This window comes from Homarus americanus, unplaced genomic scaffold (genome assembly GCF_018991925.1).
Source record: "Homarus americanus isolate GMGI-L3 unplaced genomic scaffold, GMGI_Hamer_2.0 scaffold47620, whole genome shotgun sequence".
Lineage (NCBI taxonomy): Eukaryota > Metazoa > Arthropoda > Malacostraca > Decapoda > Nephropidae > Homarus > Homarus americanus.
Genome location: NW_024746460.1, coordinates 1,535 through 19,820, shown reverse-complemented (window position 1 = coordinate 19,820; position 18,286 = coordinate 1,535). Strand labels below are relative to the sequence as shown.

Below are 18,286 nucleotides of genomic sequence, written 5' to 3'. Positions count from 1 at the left end.
AAGGGAGGCTACCATTATACCCGGTAATGTACATTTATGGCGATCGTTAAGGACCAAACTCCGAATCCGTGACGTGACTTCCGTTCATCATTTATGTCCTAAATTTACCAATGTGGGTAGTTTCAAGAATTAACGCAGTCATTTACCGAATATTCTTTGCCCAAAAATAAATTTCAAATGAATTATTTATAGGAGATAAGTATTATGATCAGTAAATATACCGATATGCATTACCGACCACAAGGACGGCTAAAAATAGGCACAGACGGTCACAGTCGAGGTCACTTTCCCTTTGTTGTCACTGTAGGACCTTGTGAGTGGTTTACTGTATACATAAATATTACATAAATTATTTGTGCAATTCTTCACAAACAAAACACATAAATCAATTGAATATGCGAAGTCGAACGTGAACCGTAAACACTGTGTGATGTAAAGAGAGCGCCGGTGTGAAACGCTATGTAATTTGATTGTCTCTTTTATTTAAAATTTTACAATTGACTTATAATATATAGGTATACTGTATACATAAATATTACATACATTATTTCTGCAATTGTTCACAAACAAAACACACGACTCAATTGAACACGCGATGTCGAACGTGAACCGAAGCCATAACAATCGTTCGAGTGGAATCGCGTCGGAGGAAACGAGTTCGCGTTTTACAAATATCGTTCCTCAATTCATAAATCGCGTCGTCAAAACACGCGTTATAGCAGAACTCGCCGTATAGTTTTTGGTTCACCGCCAACACGTTTATCCTCGTACCGGATCTCCGTCGTCGCGTATTTTTACGCGACATCTGCGGAAGTTACGTTCGCCGGACGTTCACAGACGTAAATGGTACGACCTCGAGAGCACGACGTACATTCGGTCGTAAAGTACACCGGTCCGGATCGAGTGGACTTTCCCAATCGTCTTATAGATTTCTCGAGTTCTTGGGAATGGTACGAATATGTACAATTAATATTATGTTATGTATAGGTATATTGTATGTTTTTTGATAATCGTTAAGTATGGGAGGTGGCGACGTGCACACCGTACCGACGGGTGGAGGAGCGTCGAGTTTGATTTTGTATTAGGCGACGGGGTCGCGGGTATTTACGGAGATACGGCAGAGCGCGACGTCGGCGCCCGCGTACGGCACGAGCGGGAGGAGTAATTTGTGCGGGACGTAATTGTGGGGTAGTCGAGTATGCCTGTGTGTTTTAGTTGGCAATAGTGTGTAGATATGTTTGTGTATAGGTATACTGTAGAAAGAATGAAGTTAGATGAAGTTTGTTTGGGAATTAGTAGAATTTGTAATAGTAGATAATTGTCGAGATATTTTGACAGTAATTTGTCCGTTTCAGTTGCGGAGGAGCGCGCCGATACGAGTCGGAGACGGCTCGTACAGTCGGCGCACGAGAGCGGTCCGGACGAAGACATTCGGGAACCGAGGACGAAGACGCTCGTCGACTGCGGACGAAGACACCGGTCGACGCGCGAGGAAGATGCTCCGGAACACGGGAAGAACGCCACACTCCCGAGTGCGGGAAGACACTCGTCAACGCAGAAGGAGACACGCATCAATGTCGGGCCGGCGTGATTGTTTTAAAGACGATTTAACGTGTAAAATGAATGTACGTGTTGTTTGTAACGATTGTTATAATGTTTGTAGTATGGTATTGTTTTTAGAGACCGACTCTGCGAAGGCGGAGGAAGTCGATACATGTCGAGAATGAATTTATTGAAGATGTTGCCTGTGATCACTAGGTGTTTGCACTAATTTGGGGAGATGATTACGATCGTAGAACGTCACGGAATGCGGCGGGACGCATCCGTAAATAACGGCAGCATAAATACGAGAGAACGCGGTGGCGGCGGCGGGGAAGTGCGCCTTTTGAAAGTAAAAGAACGGGGGAGATCGGACCGACATAGATGGTGTTGTTGTGGTAACCGATAAGAATGGAGAAATGATGACTATTTGGTGGGTTTTTTAGGACAGAGAGAGTAGTTATATATTAGTGAAGATATAAAGTAAAAGGTGATAAGGATGGTGGTGGGGGGGGGACAACGAATGATATATTTTGTAGGGTATTAAAGGAATTGACTCGTCAGTGCCGAGTCGGCGTAATTGTGAGAAACGGATGCGACGGGGATTGTAAAGAAGTCGCGCGGTAGAGGAATTGGCGGAAGCGACGATCGCAATAACCTTTCGACGTGGGACGGACGACGACGAATTTAGTAAATGGCGGTTTAGGAAAGGGTCGTACGTAAAGCGGCGGGCGCGTGCGGATACGGACGACGGTCGATCGGGGTCCGTTTACGGGACGGGAAAGAGGACCGACGGAGAACGGACGGAGACGAGGCGGCGCACAAACGAAAGTATACCCGCGAGATGCGTAAAGAATGATTTGGAAGTAGATTTAACTAAGAGTCGCGTGTTTGAAATGGCGGGAAGGTTCGACAGGTGTATTAGTTTTACGTAATTGTGGCAGTGCGTTTGAGAGCGGGCAGTCGTGGAGTGCGCGTGGGTACCTATTTTGAGACCGCGACATCTACCGGTAAGGAAATACGTAATGCAGCAGTAATATATTTGTGGGATGAATTTATACTCGTTCACCCGTACTCCGTGTTGCTCCACTCGTGTTAAGGTGTTTATTGTGAAGGCGTTTGTATAATAATAAAATTTGTTGGACGAGTAGGGGAAGGAATACGAGCACAATGTTTAATTTGTAAGCCCTCCCTTTTTTGTCTTTTCCCTCTGCCTCCCCGTCCTCCTCCTCCTTTTTTGACGTGTTTGTCGTGCGGCTTCTTTTCCCTCCGTTTCATTGCAACTCCCTTCGTTTTTCTCCCCCCTACCTGCTTCTGTCCGTCCTCTTCTTCTTCCTGTTTCCTTCTTTTACTCCTCCTCTTCGCCATATGTCTTCCTCGTTTATTCTTTGGCTTGTTCTGCGTCTGTTCCTTCTCCTCCTCTGTTTGATTGTGATTCCCTTGTTGTTTCTCACCCTCCCATTGCTCTTGATCCTGTTGTTACTCCCATTTGTTGGTTGTTTTTGTGTTCCTGTATATGTTTGTTGTTACCAATTGAATTTGTGGTTGTATTACTGCTGCTGTGTGTATGTTGGATTGTATTTATTTGTTGTTATATATATGTTGTGAGTGTGAATTAGATATATTGTGTTGATATTTGACTAAATGTTGTTGTTAAGAAGAGGAGGAGTTCTATTTAGATTTGGAAAGTAACTGTCATCGAGGACGAGAATGCACGTACCGTCTGTAGTTTGAATACGCGGTCGCGTCGGGTTTGGGCAGTTATATATCGGGAAATAGTTGAAGAGTGTAAGTTAATGTTGTGGACTTGTGAAATTGTTGATTGTGGAATAGTTATTGGTTTTAATTTGAAGGGTGTCAATTGCGCACCGGGAATATTTTGTCGGGAGTTTGGCGTCGTCGGAATCGACCGGAACGGCCGGAGTCGCGGAGTTATTTTTTGTCGTCGTAGATTCGTTCGCGGAGTCGTAAAAAATGTGGCGTCGTCGACGAAAGTCAATCGTCCGCGGATCGGTCGTCTTCGAATATTTGTAGACTTGTATATGTTTGTTTGTAATTGATTGAAGTTATTTGTAGTTTGAAAAATGTTTTGACTTGTTGTTGTTGTTTGATTATAGTATAGTCATTTGTGCAGTTTGAAATTATTTTGGTTTGTGGATTTGGAAAATGTGTTGCATGTATGTGGACTTTGAATAAGTGAGATATTTTGTGGACCGAAATGTCGTACCTCTAGTCGGGCAACCTCGGGACCGGACCATGGAAATTGACCCTTTTCCTGGATAGATAGTGACTTGTGCTTATGCTTGGAAGCACTAGCACCACTTTCTCTGCATCACGGCCTCTTTGAAGACATATTGAAGGGTTAAATGTCGTATAGTAGCTCGTGAAATTTGGAGAGTTTTTAATTCTTAACGTATTTTATTGGAACAGAGCCAAAAATAAATAAATAGAAATTTTGACGGCGGAAAGTGGAATTTCGACGGGTTTGAACGGCCCGCCAACGTGCAGACGACTGGCACAATCGCGTAAAGAGCGTCATTTCTCTCGTGTAGAAAAGATTCATTATTGAATGTCTTTTTTATTGAATTACTGTTTGTGTGCAAAATGAGCAATACAATTCATTAATAATACGTAGAATATTAAAACACACGGCATTGTTTTCGTCGATTACAAAACCGGTGACTGACTGGTTCTACATATAAAAGAGAAGAAAATAAGACCTTGGCTGTAGCTGTAGTCAAATGACTATGGTTGTTTTAAGTAATGTTAATAAATGGAACAATAGAAGTAGCTAACGATAACGGTAAAGAAAAAAAAGAGATCGCGCGCGTAAGTGGGCATGCGAAAAGATATCGTCATTACTTTACGTAAGAATACGAAAGCAACACTTATTTACTGTTCATATATATTGTAATTGATGTTTGTGAATTTGTTTTTATTGAATTAATGTTTGTGTGTGCAAAATTAACACTAGAATTTATTATTAATACGTGGAATATCAGAGGAGACGAGACGGCTGCCGGCATCGTTTACGTTAAAGCTCACAAAACCAGTGACCGATTGGTTGTACATATAAAACTGAAGAAAATAAGACCCTGATTTTAGCTGCAGTAAAATTAATGTAAAAAAATTAATATGCTCGTTTGAAGTACGTGTAATGTTAAAAAATGGAACAATATAAGTAGTTAACCATAAAAAAAGTGAGTGCGCACATGTGAAAAGATATCGTCATTACTGTACATAAGAATATGAAAGCAACACTTATTTATTGCTGAAGGGTTAAATGTTGTACTCTATAGACAAAGAGAGAGAGAGAGCAGCTGAAGTGCTGGATGTAAACAAACCTTAATTTCCTGGGTTTTTTTTTTTTTTAGGGGATTAGCCCACCTGGGCATAAGTCACTGACCCACAATTTAATACTCCTGCTATAATAATGATAATTTCCAAGAAAAAAAAAAAAACTGCCTATGTACCTGTTGGAGAAAGTAAAATTGTTTTGGACCACGGGAGTTTGCGGAGCACAGAATGCCGGACTAGAGAGTTACAACCTGTAGTTGTTTGTGGACTTGAAATTGTTAACCTTTGTGGACTTTGAATAATTGATAATGTTTGTCGACTTTGAATTTGTTTTGCCTTTTGTGGACCGGGAAATTTATGCGTCGGGTCCGAGGACCGGCAATAATTATCGACCCACGCGAACTCGGAATAACGTATTACGCCGGTGGAATCGGACTAATTTTTTATCCCGTGTGGACTTTGAATAATTGTGTATTTTGTGTGGAATTGGAATAATTGTTATCCTTTGAAAATGTCTCATTGTTTGTGTATTTTGAATAATTGTCAATTTGTGTGGACTTTGAATAATTTATTGTTTGTGTACTTGGAATAATGATCAATTTGTGTGGACTTTGAATATTTTGTGGAGTTTGAATAATTTATTGTTTGTGTACTTGGAATAATGTTCAATTTATGTGGACTGAATAATTAATGATGTTTGTGGATATTTGAATATTTTGTTATGTTGTGTGGACTTTGAATAATTTATTGTTTGTGTACTTGGAATAATGTTCAATTTATGTGGACTTTGTATAATGATTGTGGACTTTGAATATCCTTTGTGGACTTAGTATTAATTGATCCTGTGTGGACTTTGAATAATTAATATGTATTTGGACTTGTTATTATTTTATCGTTTGTGGACTTTGAATAATTGTCAATGTAGACTGAGTATTTTTGTCATGTTGTGTGGACTTAGAATAATTTGTATCCTCTGTGGACTTGTAATAATTGTTAATGTATGTGGACTTGGAATAATTTATGATGTTTGTGGAGTTAGTATTATTTTAGCCTTTGTGTATGTGTAGTTGGTATGTTTGTGGACTTGTTATTATTTTATCGTTTGTGGACTTTGAATATTTTGTGGATATAGAAAATGTTTTATCGTCTGTGGCTCCGTATTAATGTATTACGTCCGTGGACCGGGAATAATTTTGTATCGTGTGTGGACTTGTAAAAATTTTCATTGTTTGTGGACTTAGATAAATGTTCATATGTTGTGGAGTTAGTATTATGTGGACTTGTAATAATTTTCAATGTTTGTGGACTTAGAATAACTTTTAATGTATGTGGACTTTGAATAATTGTCATCGATTGTGGACTTATTATATTTTTGATGTTTGTGGACTTTGTATTATTTTATTGTTTGTTTTTGTATTTGGAAATATTGTCATTGTTTGTGGAATTAGAAAAATTGTCATATGTTGTGGAGTTAGTATTATTTTATCCTGTGGACTTGTAATAATTTTCAATGTGTGTGGACTTGGTATATTTTTCATATTTTGTGCTTTGAAATATTGTCTTTGTTTGTGGACTTAGTTTTTTTTCCTCTTGTGGAATTGGACTAATTTATGTTTGTGGACTTGGAAAATTTTTTTATCCTTTATGGACTTAGAAAATTTTCATGTTGTGTGGACTTAGAAAATTTTCATGGTGTGTGGACTTAGTATTTTTTTGTTGTTGTGTGGACTTCGTTTTTTTTCCTGTGTTGTGGACTTAGAAAATTTGTCGTTGTTTGTGGACATAGAATAATTTTCATGTTGTGGACTTAGAAAAATTTCATGGTGTGTGGACTTAGTATTTTTTGTGGTGTTGACTAAGTATGTTTTTGGTTGTGTGGACTTAGTAAATTTTTCGTTCTTTGTGGACATAGAAAAATTTTCATGTTGTGGACTTAGAAAAATTTCATGGTGTGTGGACTTAGTTGTTTTTGCTGTGTTGTGGACTTAGAATATTTTCATGTGTGTACTTGGGTTTTTTTTCATGTCATGTGGACTTAACAAATTTTTCGTTCTTTGTGGACTTAGAAATTTTTCATGTTGTGTGGACTTGGTATTTTTTTTTTTGTGGACTTAGTATTTTTTCATGTGTTGTGGACTTAGTATTTTTTTGTTGTTGTGTGGACTTAGTTTTTTTTCCTGTGTTGTGGACTTAGAAAATTTTCCATCCTTTATGGACTTATAATAATTTCATGTGTGGAATTAGTATTTTTTGTTGTTGTGTGGACTTAGAAAATTTTTCGTTGTTTGTGGACATAGAATAATTTTCATGTTGTGGACTTAGTTTTTTTTCATGTCATGTGGACTTAGAAAATTTTTCATCCTTTGTGGACTTAGAAAATTTTTCATGGTGTGTGGACTTAGTATTTTTTGTGGTGTTGACTAAGTATGTTTTTGGTTGTGTGGACTTAGTAAATTTTTCGTTCTTTGTGGACATAGAAAAATTTTCATGTTGTGGACTTAGAAAAATTTCATGGTGTGTGGACTTAGTTGTTTTTGCTGTGTTGTGGACTTAGAAAATTTTTCGTTCTTTGTGGACTTAGAAATTTTTCATGTTGTGTGGACTTGGTATTTTTTTTTTTGTGGACTTAGTATTTTTTCATGTGTTGTGGACTTAGTATTTTTTTGTTGTTGTGTGGACTTAGTTTTTTTTCCTGTGTTGTGGACTTAGAAAATTTTCCATCCTTTATGGACTTATAATAATTTCATGTGTGGAATTAGTATTTTTTGTTGTTGTGTGGACTTAGAAAATTTTTCGTTGTTTGTGGACATAGAATAATTTTCATGTTGTGGACTTAGTTTTTTTTCATGTCATGTGGACTTAGAAAATTTTTCATCCTTTGTGGACTTAGAAAATTTTTCATGGTGTGTGGACTTAGTATTTTTTGTGGTGTTGACTAAGTATGTTTTTGGTTGTGTGGACTTAGTAAATTTTTCGTTTTTTGTGGACATAGAAAAATTTTCATGTTGTGGACTTAGTTTTTTTTCATGTGTTGTGGACTTAGTATTTTTTTGTTGTGTGGACTTAGTATTTTTTCATGTGTTGTGGACTTAGTATTTTTTTGTTGTGTGGACTTAGTATTTTTTTCATGTGTTGTGGACTTAGTATTTTTTTGTTGTGTGGACTTAGTAATTTTTTGTTGTGTGGACTTAGTATTTTTTTCATGTGTTGTGGACTTAGTATTTTTTTGTTGTGTTGTGGACTTAGAAATTTTTTCATTATTTGTGGACTGTATATTTTTCATGTATGTGGACATAGAAATATTTTGAGCATAATAAAAGAAAGTATATAATCAATGTCTTTATTTTTCCTAAGTTAACATACAGCCATATTGGATTTGGAGAAGCAAAGCATGATGTTGTAGAAAACGGGAGTTTTAGAGCCAGAGAAATTTCCCATTTTCTTTGATGGTTTCCCATTTTCTTAAGTTGAACAGAAAACGGGATTTTTTTCAAACTCGCTATCTTTTTAAGATAGGTTCTGGCAGCCCGTTTTATATAAGTTATTTTAGAGTGTTTATTGAGCAACAAAGGTGATTTTTCAACTGAAAGAAAGTAGTTATTCCAAATTAGTTTTAAGTTAGTATTTTAATGTTTTGTTTGCAAACTGACTTTAACCATATTGACAATAGGTTTAGTCATAAAGCTCTCTCGACACAGATATCGTGTCTATGGACTAGTCGTGTGATAGATCGACAATGTCCGAGCTTTTGTTTGCAAACAAACATCAAAACACCAACTCACAACCAATGAGGAATAACTACTCTCTCTCAGTTGAAAAATCACCTTTGTTGCTCAATAAACACTCTAAACAACACCACATGTGTTCCCGTGTACCTGTCAGAAAAGGGAGAAACAAAAACAGCATTACAAGTCAAATTATTCAACACATTAACTAATCTCAATGATGATGCTTTACTTATCATATTACATCAATGATGCGTTTCAACATCTTTACTTTACTTTACATATAATCATATTACATCAACTAAACTCAATGATGCATTTCAACATCTTTACTTTACTTTACATATAATCATATTATCTCAATGATGCGTTTCAACATCTTTACTTTACTTTACATATAATCATATTATCTCAATGATGCGTTTCAACATCTTTACTTTACTTTACATATAATCATATTACATTAACTAATCTCAATTCTTCACACATTACCTTCATCTTCTCATGTCGCTCCACTTCTTCTGGTGCCTAATCACTTGTCGTCGTCATCTTCTACCTTATGTGTCACTCAAAATGCACATCAGGCAATAAAGAAAACACAAAATTCAACTCAAATACATATATTCTATACACTTAGCAATATAATACAGTACAGTACATCATCTTCATAGGGACAACACCTATGCATTCACAGAACATCATCTTCTCGGCTCCATACACCCAGGACAACGGCTAGAAGTTCACTGGACACCAGCTTCTCGGCTCCATACACCCCGGTCAATGGGACGACGGCTATACGTTCACAGGACATCATCTTCTCCCCTCACTGGTACCACGGCTATTAGGTTCACAGGACATCTTCTCGGCTCCAGTCACGACACCTATACCTTCACAGGACATCATCCTCTCGGCTCCATACACCCCGGTCACTGGAACACAGGACATCTTCTCTGGGACAACAGCTATACATTCACTGTACACCATCTTCTCGGCTCCAGTCACAGGGACGACGGCTAGAAGTTCACGGGACATCTTCTCGGCTCCAGTCACAGGGACGACGGCTAGAAGTTCACGGGACATCTTCTCGGCTCCAGTCACAGAGACGACAGCTATACATTCACTGGACACCATACACCCCGGTCACAAGGACAACGGCTAGAAGTTCATGGGACATCTTCTCAGCTCCAGTCACAGACACCTATACATTCACTGGACACCATCTTCTCGGCTCCATACACCCCAGTCAATGGGACGACGGCTATACGTTCACAGGACGCCTTCTTCTCGGCTCCAGTCACAGGGACGACGGCTATACTTTAACAGGACATCATCTTCTCGGCTCCTTACAGCGACTTCGCCCCGTCGCTTCAATCTGAAACCGACAAAACACAACAATGGAGGTCAACTCGTAATGGCCTTTTCTATCAAATGCAGTCCACCCGTCGGCTTCGTCACTCGGGAAACTCTTCATGGTGCTCTTCTTATACTACCTACAATATACACTTCACGGCCACACTTCTGGGCAAACTATCATTGCTCAAATAATTCACCCACAAAAACACTATCTCTTGGTATGGAGCAACCTCCGCGGTTATTCCCGGCTCCGTCGTCGACGTGCCTCTTCCTTTCTTCGTAACCGCCGAGGTAAATGCACAATACTTGGTCGTCTCCTTCCTTACTCTTACCACGAGGAACATACCCTACACCACTCGCTCCACTGAAAAAAAAACATCCATAATAAACACCATTCCAAAAAGTGTTCATGCATACACTCTCTTAGACATATCTACCAAAACCAAATTGCTTCCTTTTAAACCGCTACAAATACCAACATACACATACTCTACTACAAACCATTCACCAAGGCTAGTACCAATCATTACACAGCCTCCAGTGTGTAACAACAATACTAGCCTGCTACCAACTAACTTCTATACAATTACAATACATACCCACAACAAATTCACCTTTCATCTTAACCAAATTCAAACAAACGCTTCCTCTTTAACACAAACAATCGGCTCCTTACCCTTTCGCTCCCATCTCCGTCGCCGAATAACCACTGGCTCTTCCACCATCACTGCCGCTTACCACTCCAATCCGGCCTAAAAAAACAAACACATCAACACATTAGTTCCCCCACAACAATTCATAAACCTTTCACGCCCTAAACCGCTCCAACGCCACTCACCAATTATATATATATGCCTCTACACTAGTCCCAACATTTCTATTACCTGCTACATCCATTCTCCACATATACTAATCCAAAACTAACCTACAATTTACATCACTATACACGTCTTCCAACAATTACATTCTACTCAATTTCTTACAACTAAATTCACTATGACCCTAAACTATCACAAACAATTCACGATGCACCACACCACACTACTTATCTTAAACAACTGCTGCTACCGCCGCCGCCCCTGCTGCTGCTGCTTCTTCTCCTCAACACAGTCCATTGCACAGCCCCATACATGTAGTAGTCCACCACTCCATCCTCAAACCTGAAAAACAGAAACCTTTCACACAACCTCCATAATGCACCATGCTTATTTCTCCCAACTTTAAACATCACTGGGTACTGCTACCCGAAAAAACTCCTATATCACTTGCCTCTTATAACAAACTTTACCTACAACTTTCAAATACAATAACAACTCACCTTCAAATAATACATTGCACAATTTCACATCACCGTATCCAGTGTCGACGCGCTCCTCTCCACAATTCGCCCATATTCCTCCACCACCAACATGAAAACAATACGTCAATGTTACAAATGCTCTACTCTTCAAATTATAACAAAGTATACGTACAACTTCAATAAACAATACTTACACATTTACTGCCTCTCATTTCCAAAATTCAGTCGAGCATTAATGTCCCTCTGGATTATCACACACCAATCACGTCTTCTGGACTGCAACAACTCCTGTACAAAACAATTACCACGACCAAAGTCCCTCTTCATTTTCATATCAAACACACCCCACCTTCAACCACTTAACAGTATACATTACCTTTTAGCACATGCTGCACACGGCGACTGGTTACAACACTTGGCTCCTTTCCAACATCGACTTCTCCCCCACCTCTGGATGGCGACCATACTTCCTCTTGGTTAGTCGATACAGTCAACACAACACTATATTCTACTCTAACATTTTTCGATTTCTCATTATCACACTTTTGGAGAATGGGAGGGGCCGAGGGGCATCCCCCCTCCCCTTATTCCCATGCAAGGTGAAGGGCACAAGCGCCTACACCGCCCAACTAGGCAGCATGCCAACTTTGTGCTTGCCTAAAGGATCATAGCATTTTATGTCAAGGGCATACAACCCTCCAGTCTTTAACATTTTGTCGGCTAGCTCCGACGACTTTTACCCAGATACGAATTCGCAACTTTCGATTTACAACTGGTACCTACTTTACTGCTAGGTCAACAGGGACACAGGGGGTCTAGGAAGTGTGTCCAACCCACTTTCCACCGGCCCGGGAATCGAACCCGAGACGTCCCGCTTGCGAGGCGAGAGCGGTACCGCTCTACCGCCGGCACCCCCACTTCGGCTGTGACCCCTTGTGAGGCGGGCGTCAGTCAGCTATGGGTACGGTTCCTCGACTAAGTAGTGCCCTTTCACAGGTTTATACACCTCACTTATGTCTCCCCTTGCCCATCTCTAGGCACTTTTGGGTGCACTAGAGAACCGAGGACCACCACCAGACCCCAACCTGAAAAAAAAAAGGTCATTCGTTATCCATTTATCAAATCTTTCTCACTACTACATAATAAACTCAACTTATCAAAACTCATTTACATTTTCTTTAATCTACAGCCGAGGCACAAAATTCAACATTTTAAACTTAACATGACCAAACTCAAGCCACAATCATTTATTTTAATGTCAACTTTTAACATTTCTATTGCTCTACGGCACAAGACCAAAAATCAATTGAAAATTTAACAACTCTTTTACAAACTTCAACGTCACTTACCCTCACTATTCCCCTAGTCTACCTCAAAAAAATACCGGCTCCTTCCACCTCCAACAACAACAACAACCTGAAAAAACCATTTATTACCTAACCAATAAAACTTACACTAATTCTCAACACAAATATATTAGCCATGAACCACTTCTCAAATTACAGCTACAACTTCTCTTTAGTCAAACACAACTACACCTTCCATTTTAAATACCATATTGACGAATTCCTCACCGCAAGTGTAGACGCGCTAGCCATCACCTACAAACTTAGACCACGTTCTCTTCTCTATTCCACAGTATAAGCCTTCCGTACACCTGCAATAAAAGGCATCAACCTTCAAAATTTACAACAAACTAGTCAAAATTAATTAAACAAAAGCACATACACAATAACAATTAAGAACACTCTAGTCTGCGTATAAAACTAACAGACGACAACAAAATACGACCATAAACACACACAACCGAGAGTGTAGTACCATTATATAGCCTCCAGTATATAACAGCACAAACACAACACCCATTCAACAATTTCATTCACCTAAACTCCAAATTCGGGGTCTACCTCTGTGCCGGTCACGTCTCTGCAAAAATCAACCTTTCCCACGCTAGTTGGCTCCAACTTAACGCTCATGCGGCAGCCCACTGCGACTTCCTTGCGGTTGCTATTTTCTGAAAATAAACTACTACAAAACTCTCATTAATACAATTTTCTTCACTATTTAACCAAATATACCAACATATCTTAACTTCCCATGACTTTCAATAACAAGGATTATTTTATTACCAAAAAATTCTACCTTTCCTTTAATCATTTTCCTAAAAGTCATACAACCCAAAACACATCCACCAATCACAATCACCTTTACATACAGCCTAAGTATTCACAAGTAAGTCAGTTAGATGCATCTTTAGCTGACTACATTCAAAACGTTCGACTTTACTTTTATCCTCTTCGCCACTGATCGGTCACGTCTCTTTTCCTTTATATTCTTCACCAAAAGGTCAGCTCGCTAGCTGCCCGGGCAATCGGTCACGCACTGTTGTCAAATACTGGGCATGCACCGGCTCCTCAATGTACCTGAACCCGCTCCAGTGTTGGTCAAGTCTTCTCTTCAAAGAGCTCACACTCGATGCCGTCACAACACTCTGGTACATTGTTCCAACAATTTACAACCCTCACTCCGAAAAAGTTTGCCCTCACGATTTTCCGGCTTCTTCAATCTTGAGCTGTGACCCCTTGTGGGGCGAGCGTCCGCCAGCTCCAAGCAAGGACACTTAACTGAGTAGTGCCCCCTCAGATGCTTATAAAGCTCAACTAGGTCCCCCCTTGCCCGTCTGTAGTATAAGCTAGGCAACTTCAGGCGCTCCAATCTCTCAGGCGGCTAGCGAGCCGACCTTTTCGTGAAGAATATAAAGGAAAAGAGACGCGACCAAGCGGCTAACAAGCCGATCAGTGGCGAAGAGGATAAAAGTAAAGTCGAACGTTTGGAATGTAGTCACCTAAAGATGCATCGACCCGACCCTGGGTCTCGTGCTTTATGCCGCTTATTTTTCATACACTCAAAGCAGGCTACCAATTGGCTCACCCATATCAATATTCTTATTCATGTCAAATCCCTATCTTTACCTCGCTAAACAAACTAAACATCAACAGTCACTTACCTGCCCTCACCCCTCGTTTACCAAAACGTCGCTGTCGGCACATTTATTTTCTTTTCCACTTCACTATATGCACAACACCTCCAATCTCCTACTATACGCATCAAAACACACACGTATGGTTTACTACTTGGCACACAAATGCTGCATCTTTTTTCTTTCTCACTCATTTTCAAGATCCACCACGATCACTATGAACAGTCCAAGCACACATAAATGCTGCAGCTTTCTTTTCTTCTCACTCATTTTCAAGATTCCACCACCATCACTTAAAACTACATTGAACTTCAGATAGACAATATTTTAATAATGAACTTGCTACACAATCTACATGCTCATGAATTCACTTTCCATCACTCACCAACGAAATGACACGATTTCTTGCAAAAACACAACATATTCCGCCAATTTCACAAAGTACACTATTAACACTTCAACTTTTTAAACCACTTAACACGTTTAACACTTAAAGGATTTCATTTCGATTAAACTACCGTCTTCAATTTAAATATCCTGTACTCTAACAACTTGAATTAAGAACAACTTCAAAATCTCCCTAGTTAACCACAGACAAAAATCTTAAATACGTTTCACAGGCCACAAGTCAAATACTTGTATTAAAAACCACAGAAAATGTTTAAGAAAACATTTCCAATGCGGAACACTAACAGCCAAACAAACAAATGTCTAAACACTACTTTATATACTACACTTTACTTTTCTTTTCTTTTCTTTTCTTCTTCACAAACTAAAGGAGTTCTAACACCAGACACAAGGATCGGATTGTAACTGATGCATCCTTGCCGGTTCGACCTTTAAATACCCCAACCTTCCCGCCGAACCGTCAAATTATTTGCTCTCTGCTCACCGAACCACCTCATTCGAATAACTTCAAATTTTCAACATTTTATTCTTCACCTTGGCGTCAAAGTACAAGGATACATTAAAAAAAATCTGGTGTCATCTTCAACATTATTCAAACAAACTCCAACAAAGTCCATTTCATGAAATATAGCCAAAATATATGAGCTCAAAACGGCCAGATTCTTGCTTTCCGGGACCCCGAACTTCTTCTCCGGTAAACACCGTCACAACCAAACGAGGGGATTATCCAGATCAACTGCTCTTGGGTATTTGCACCATAGACATAGGTCGCAGTATCGTAGTCAATAAAGTTTCCTTCCAACATGGAAATAACAACATACCCTACAATCAGTTACTCACATCTCCATTCCTTGGTGAGAACTATCAACGGTGAATTTAATAAAGTCAAGACCCCGAGTAATGTTTTCCCATTACCGTCAAATACTTTACGTACAGTATATATTTATAACTTAATTCAAACAATGTAAAACAAAAACATCGTGGTAACATTCTATACTATGCCATCTTACGTGCTACTAAATGTTATATAATAATTCCTTGACATAATTGTACTCTATATTATCAGGTACCACATTTACTCTCTAAGGTACGTGTGAGCTGAGACCTGACCCAATAAATCATTATCAAATTGTGATAGTAAATATCTCTCTAACCATTGCTATGTCAACTAGAAACTGGTCCATGTAACTGACGAGTATATTATAGTCATCCGCAGAGGACAAACAGCACGAGTACGAGTACGAAATCTTTAGTTAAGAGGTGAAAGAAAATTATTAGGGGTTGAGGGAAAAGTGGTGAAACTGAAATACAGTAGGAGTAGAAAGAATCTTTCTTATTGGTGTTTTATCTTTGTTCTGCTCCCTTGGGTCGTCAGACCTTTGTATTAATATTGCTCTATTTATATAATGCTGCTTATTATTATTATTTTTATTATTGTTGGAGTTAGTGAGCCAGCCCAGGTCCTTGTGTAGCTGGGAGGGTAGTCACATTTTTTTGGGGGCTAAGATGTTAGTTCAATGTTAATTGTTAAATATTAGTTATGTTAGTCTAAAGGTACACTGTATGGAGAGGCCTGCCAGGTTCTTAATACCACTTACCACCAGTGCCAGATTTATTAGACCTGTGGAGGCCCCCCTCATTATAACTACCCCAAGAGGGTGGGGTGGCGAGTGAAGCGAACCTAATCATCTGGGAGTTCCGCAATTCTAAATATCATATTATTAGCACCACAGCATTCATTCAAAATAGACGGTTCATAGGAAAACCACCCAGTCGTCAATTTCAACGAGTAGCTAGCCTAATTTCTATCACGTGATAAACATGAATTTTAAAGATTGAAAATAAAATCAACCAAATCAATACAATATTATAATATGTGGAGGCCCCTGGCCAACTGCCCACTTTGCCCACTCTTCAATCCGGCCCTGCTCACAACTCTACTCTACTTTCTTGTAACGTGTACGTTTTCTTCTCCATTGTTGTAACATATGTCTGTCTTTTGTTAATTTTACTGTTTCTGCTCTATGGTCAATTTCAAGTAAAGGTTAATATTAACTCGGTGCTTTGTTCTTCATTGTTTTTCTCTCTCTGTCATCTTATTTTATTCCTCATATTAACTTCTTTAGACTATTCTATTTAAGTTTAAGACTTTTTTAATATTACAATAGTACTATTTGGATGTATATGTGTCTTAACAATGTCTCACACTTAAACTGAGGCCAATATTGCTGTTGTAATATATTCACAATTTCTATCCAAAATAAGTAAAGCACTGAATACGATTTCATAATATTTTCCTTTCACGTTTTACACTACTTTCGTGTCACAATAAAGTTTAAATCGTTTACTCGTCATCAAACAACCAAACCTGCCGGCGTCACTTTGACGTCATAACAAGGCAATGTTCCCATTGGCTACAATTTCACCTAAAACAGCTTGTGATTGGTCAGGGAGTGTGGGCCGCCTGTATATAAAGCCTGGTAGACGGACGTCAACACAGAACACTGGCACGCGACGACGCTACAACATCTTCTGTACTGTAAGTGTATCTTCAAATTGTAAATTATTTGTTGGTGATTGGGAAGCTATTGTTTAAAATTTCACTTGACAAAAAAAAAAAAGGGAAATTTTATTAGTCTTGATATTACCTAAACTAAACTTTTTAAATAAGTTTCGCGTTAAACCAGGCTTACATAACATTAATCTTCTTGCTATTTCTAGAACACGCTCATCAAACGACCATGAACCCTATACGAGTTGACCGAGGTAGCTGCAGTGTCACCACAAGAACAATTCGGAGCGTCTACAAAAGTTCTCTTGCTTTGCTTTTTACCTGTTGATGGAGAACTCGATCGCAACAATTCCTTTCCTACTCCAGTTCTACCGCGGTTAGTGGATCCTTCCCACAGCATTACAGTGAGTTTCCTAGTGTTAAACTACAAGAAATTGGTCTCCAAAAAAACTGCTTTGTTATTTCTTCTACCCCATTTGTGGGTCATGAGCTGTATTGCATTACATTCTGTGCAAGTAAAGTCAAACTTGTACATATTGAATATCCAGTATATGTAACCAATAAAGTTTTTCTATTTATGGAATAATCCAAATCCTTGCTTTTACTAAATCAAAACCCAGAGTATAATAAAATCTCGACTACGTCTGCTGTTTGAAAGTTTGCCCATAAATAGTTCTCAAATACTCTACTTAATGGTGTTAAACGCTTCGGGAAATACAGCTCTACTCCTCTTAAATTAGTATTACTTTTTCACAACATAACCCAATAGACAAATGATGACATTAATGTGTGGCTTTTTACTTTCCAATCGTTCAAAGTACACATTCTCGTACTAAAGTACGATCATCACTGGTTTAAACTAATCTTAGTATTGTCTAATAACACCAGAAGTGGTAAAATACTAAATTCCAAGCAAGACATATGAAAGTCTAACCTATAAATAAAAATATGAACTTCCATCTATGACCACTGCAATACTAAATATAGACCCAAGTCTTTCAATATTCAGTCGAAATCAAGGTAAAATTAGAGGTCTGGTCATGTAGTTTGGACAATTCTAAAACGCTTCTTCAATTGGATTTCCGCCGCAATGTATATTAGAGTATTTTCATCTCAAAAGACTGCCTTTTACTTGTTCAACATGGGAAAGGCTTTGAAATTGAAAAAGCAAA

The 18,286-nt window shown here is 38.8% G+C and overlaps 1 long non-coding RNA gene across 1 annotated transcript; it reads left to right on the top strand.

Annotated features, from left to right (window-relative positions):
* The first annotated feature begins 16,942 nt into the window (after nucleotides 1-16,942).
* LOC121879241 lies at nucleotides 16,943-17,706 on the top strand. Its single transcript, XR_006091298.1, has 2 exons — nucleotides 16,943-17,141; nucleotides 17,324-17,706. It is a non-coding gene; the product is annotated as an uncharacterized LOC121879241 (long non-coding RNA).
* The last annotated feature ends 580 nt before the right edge of the window (nucleotides 17,707-18,286 follow it).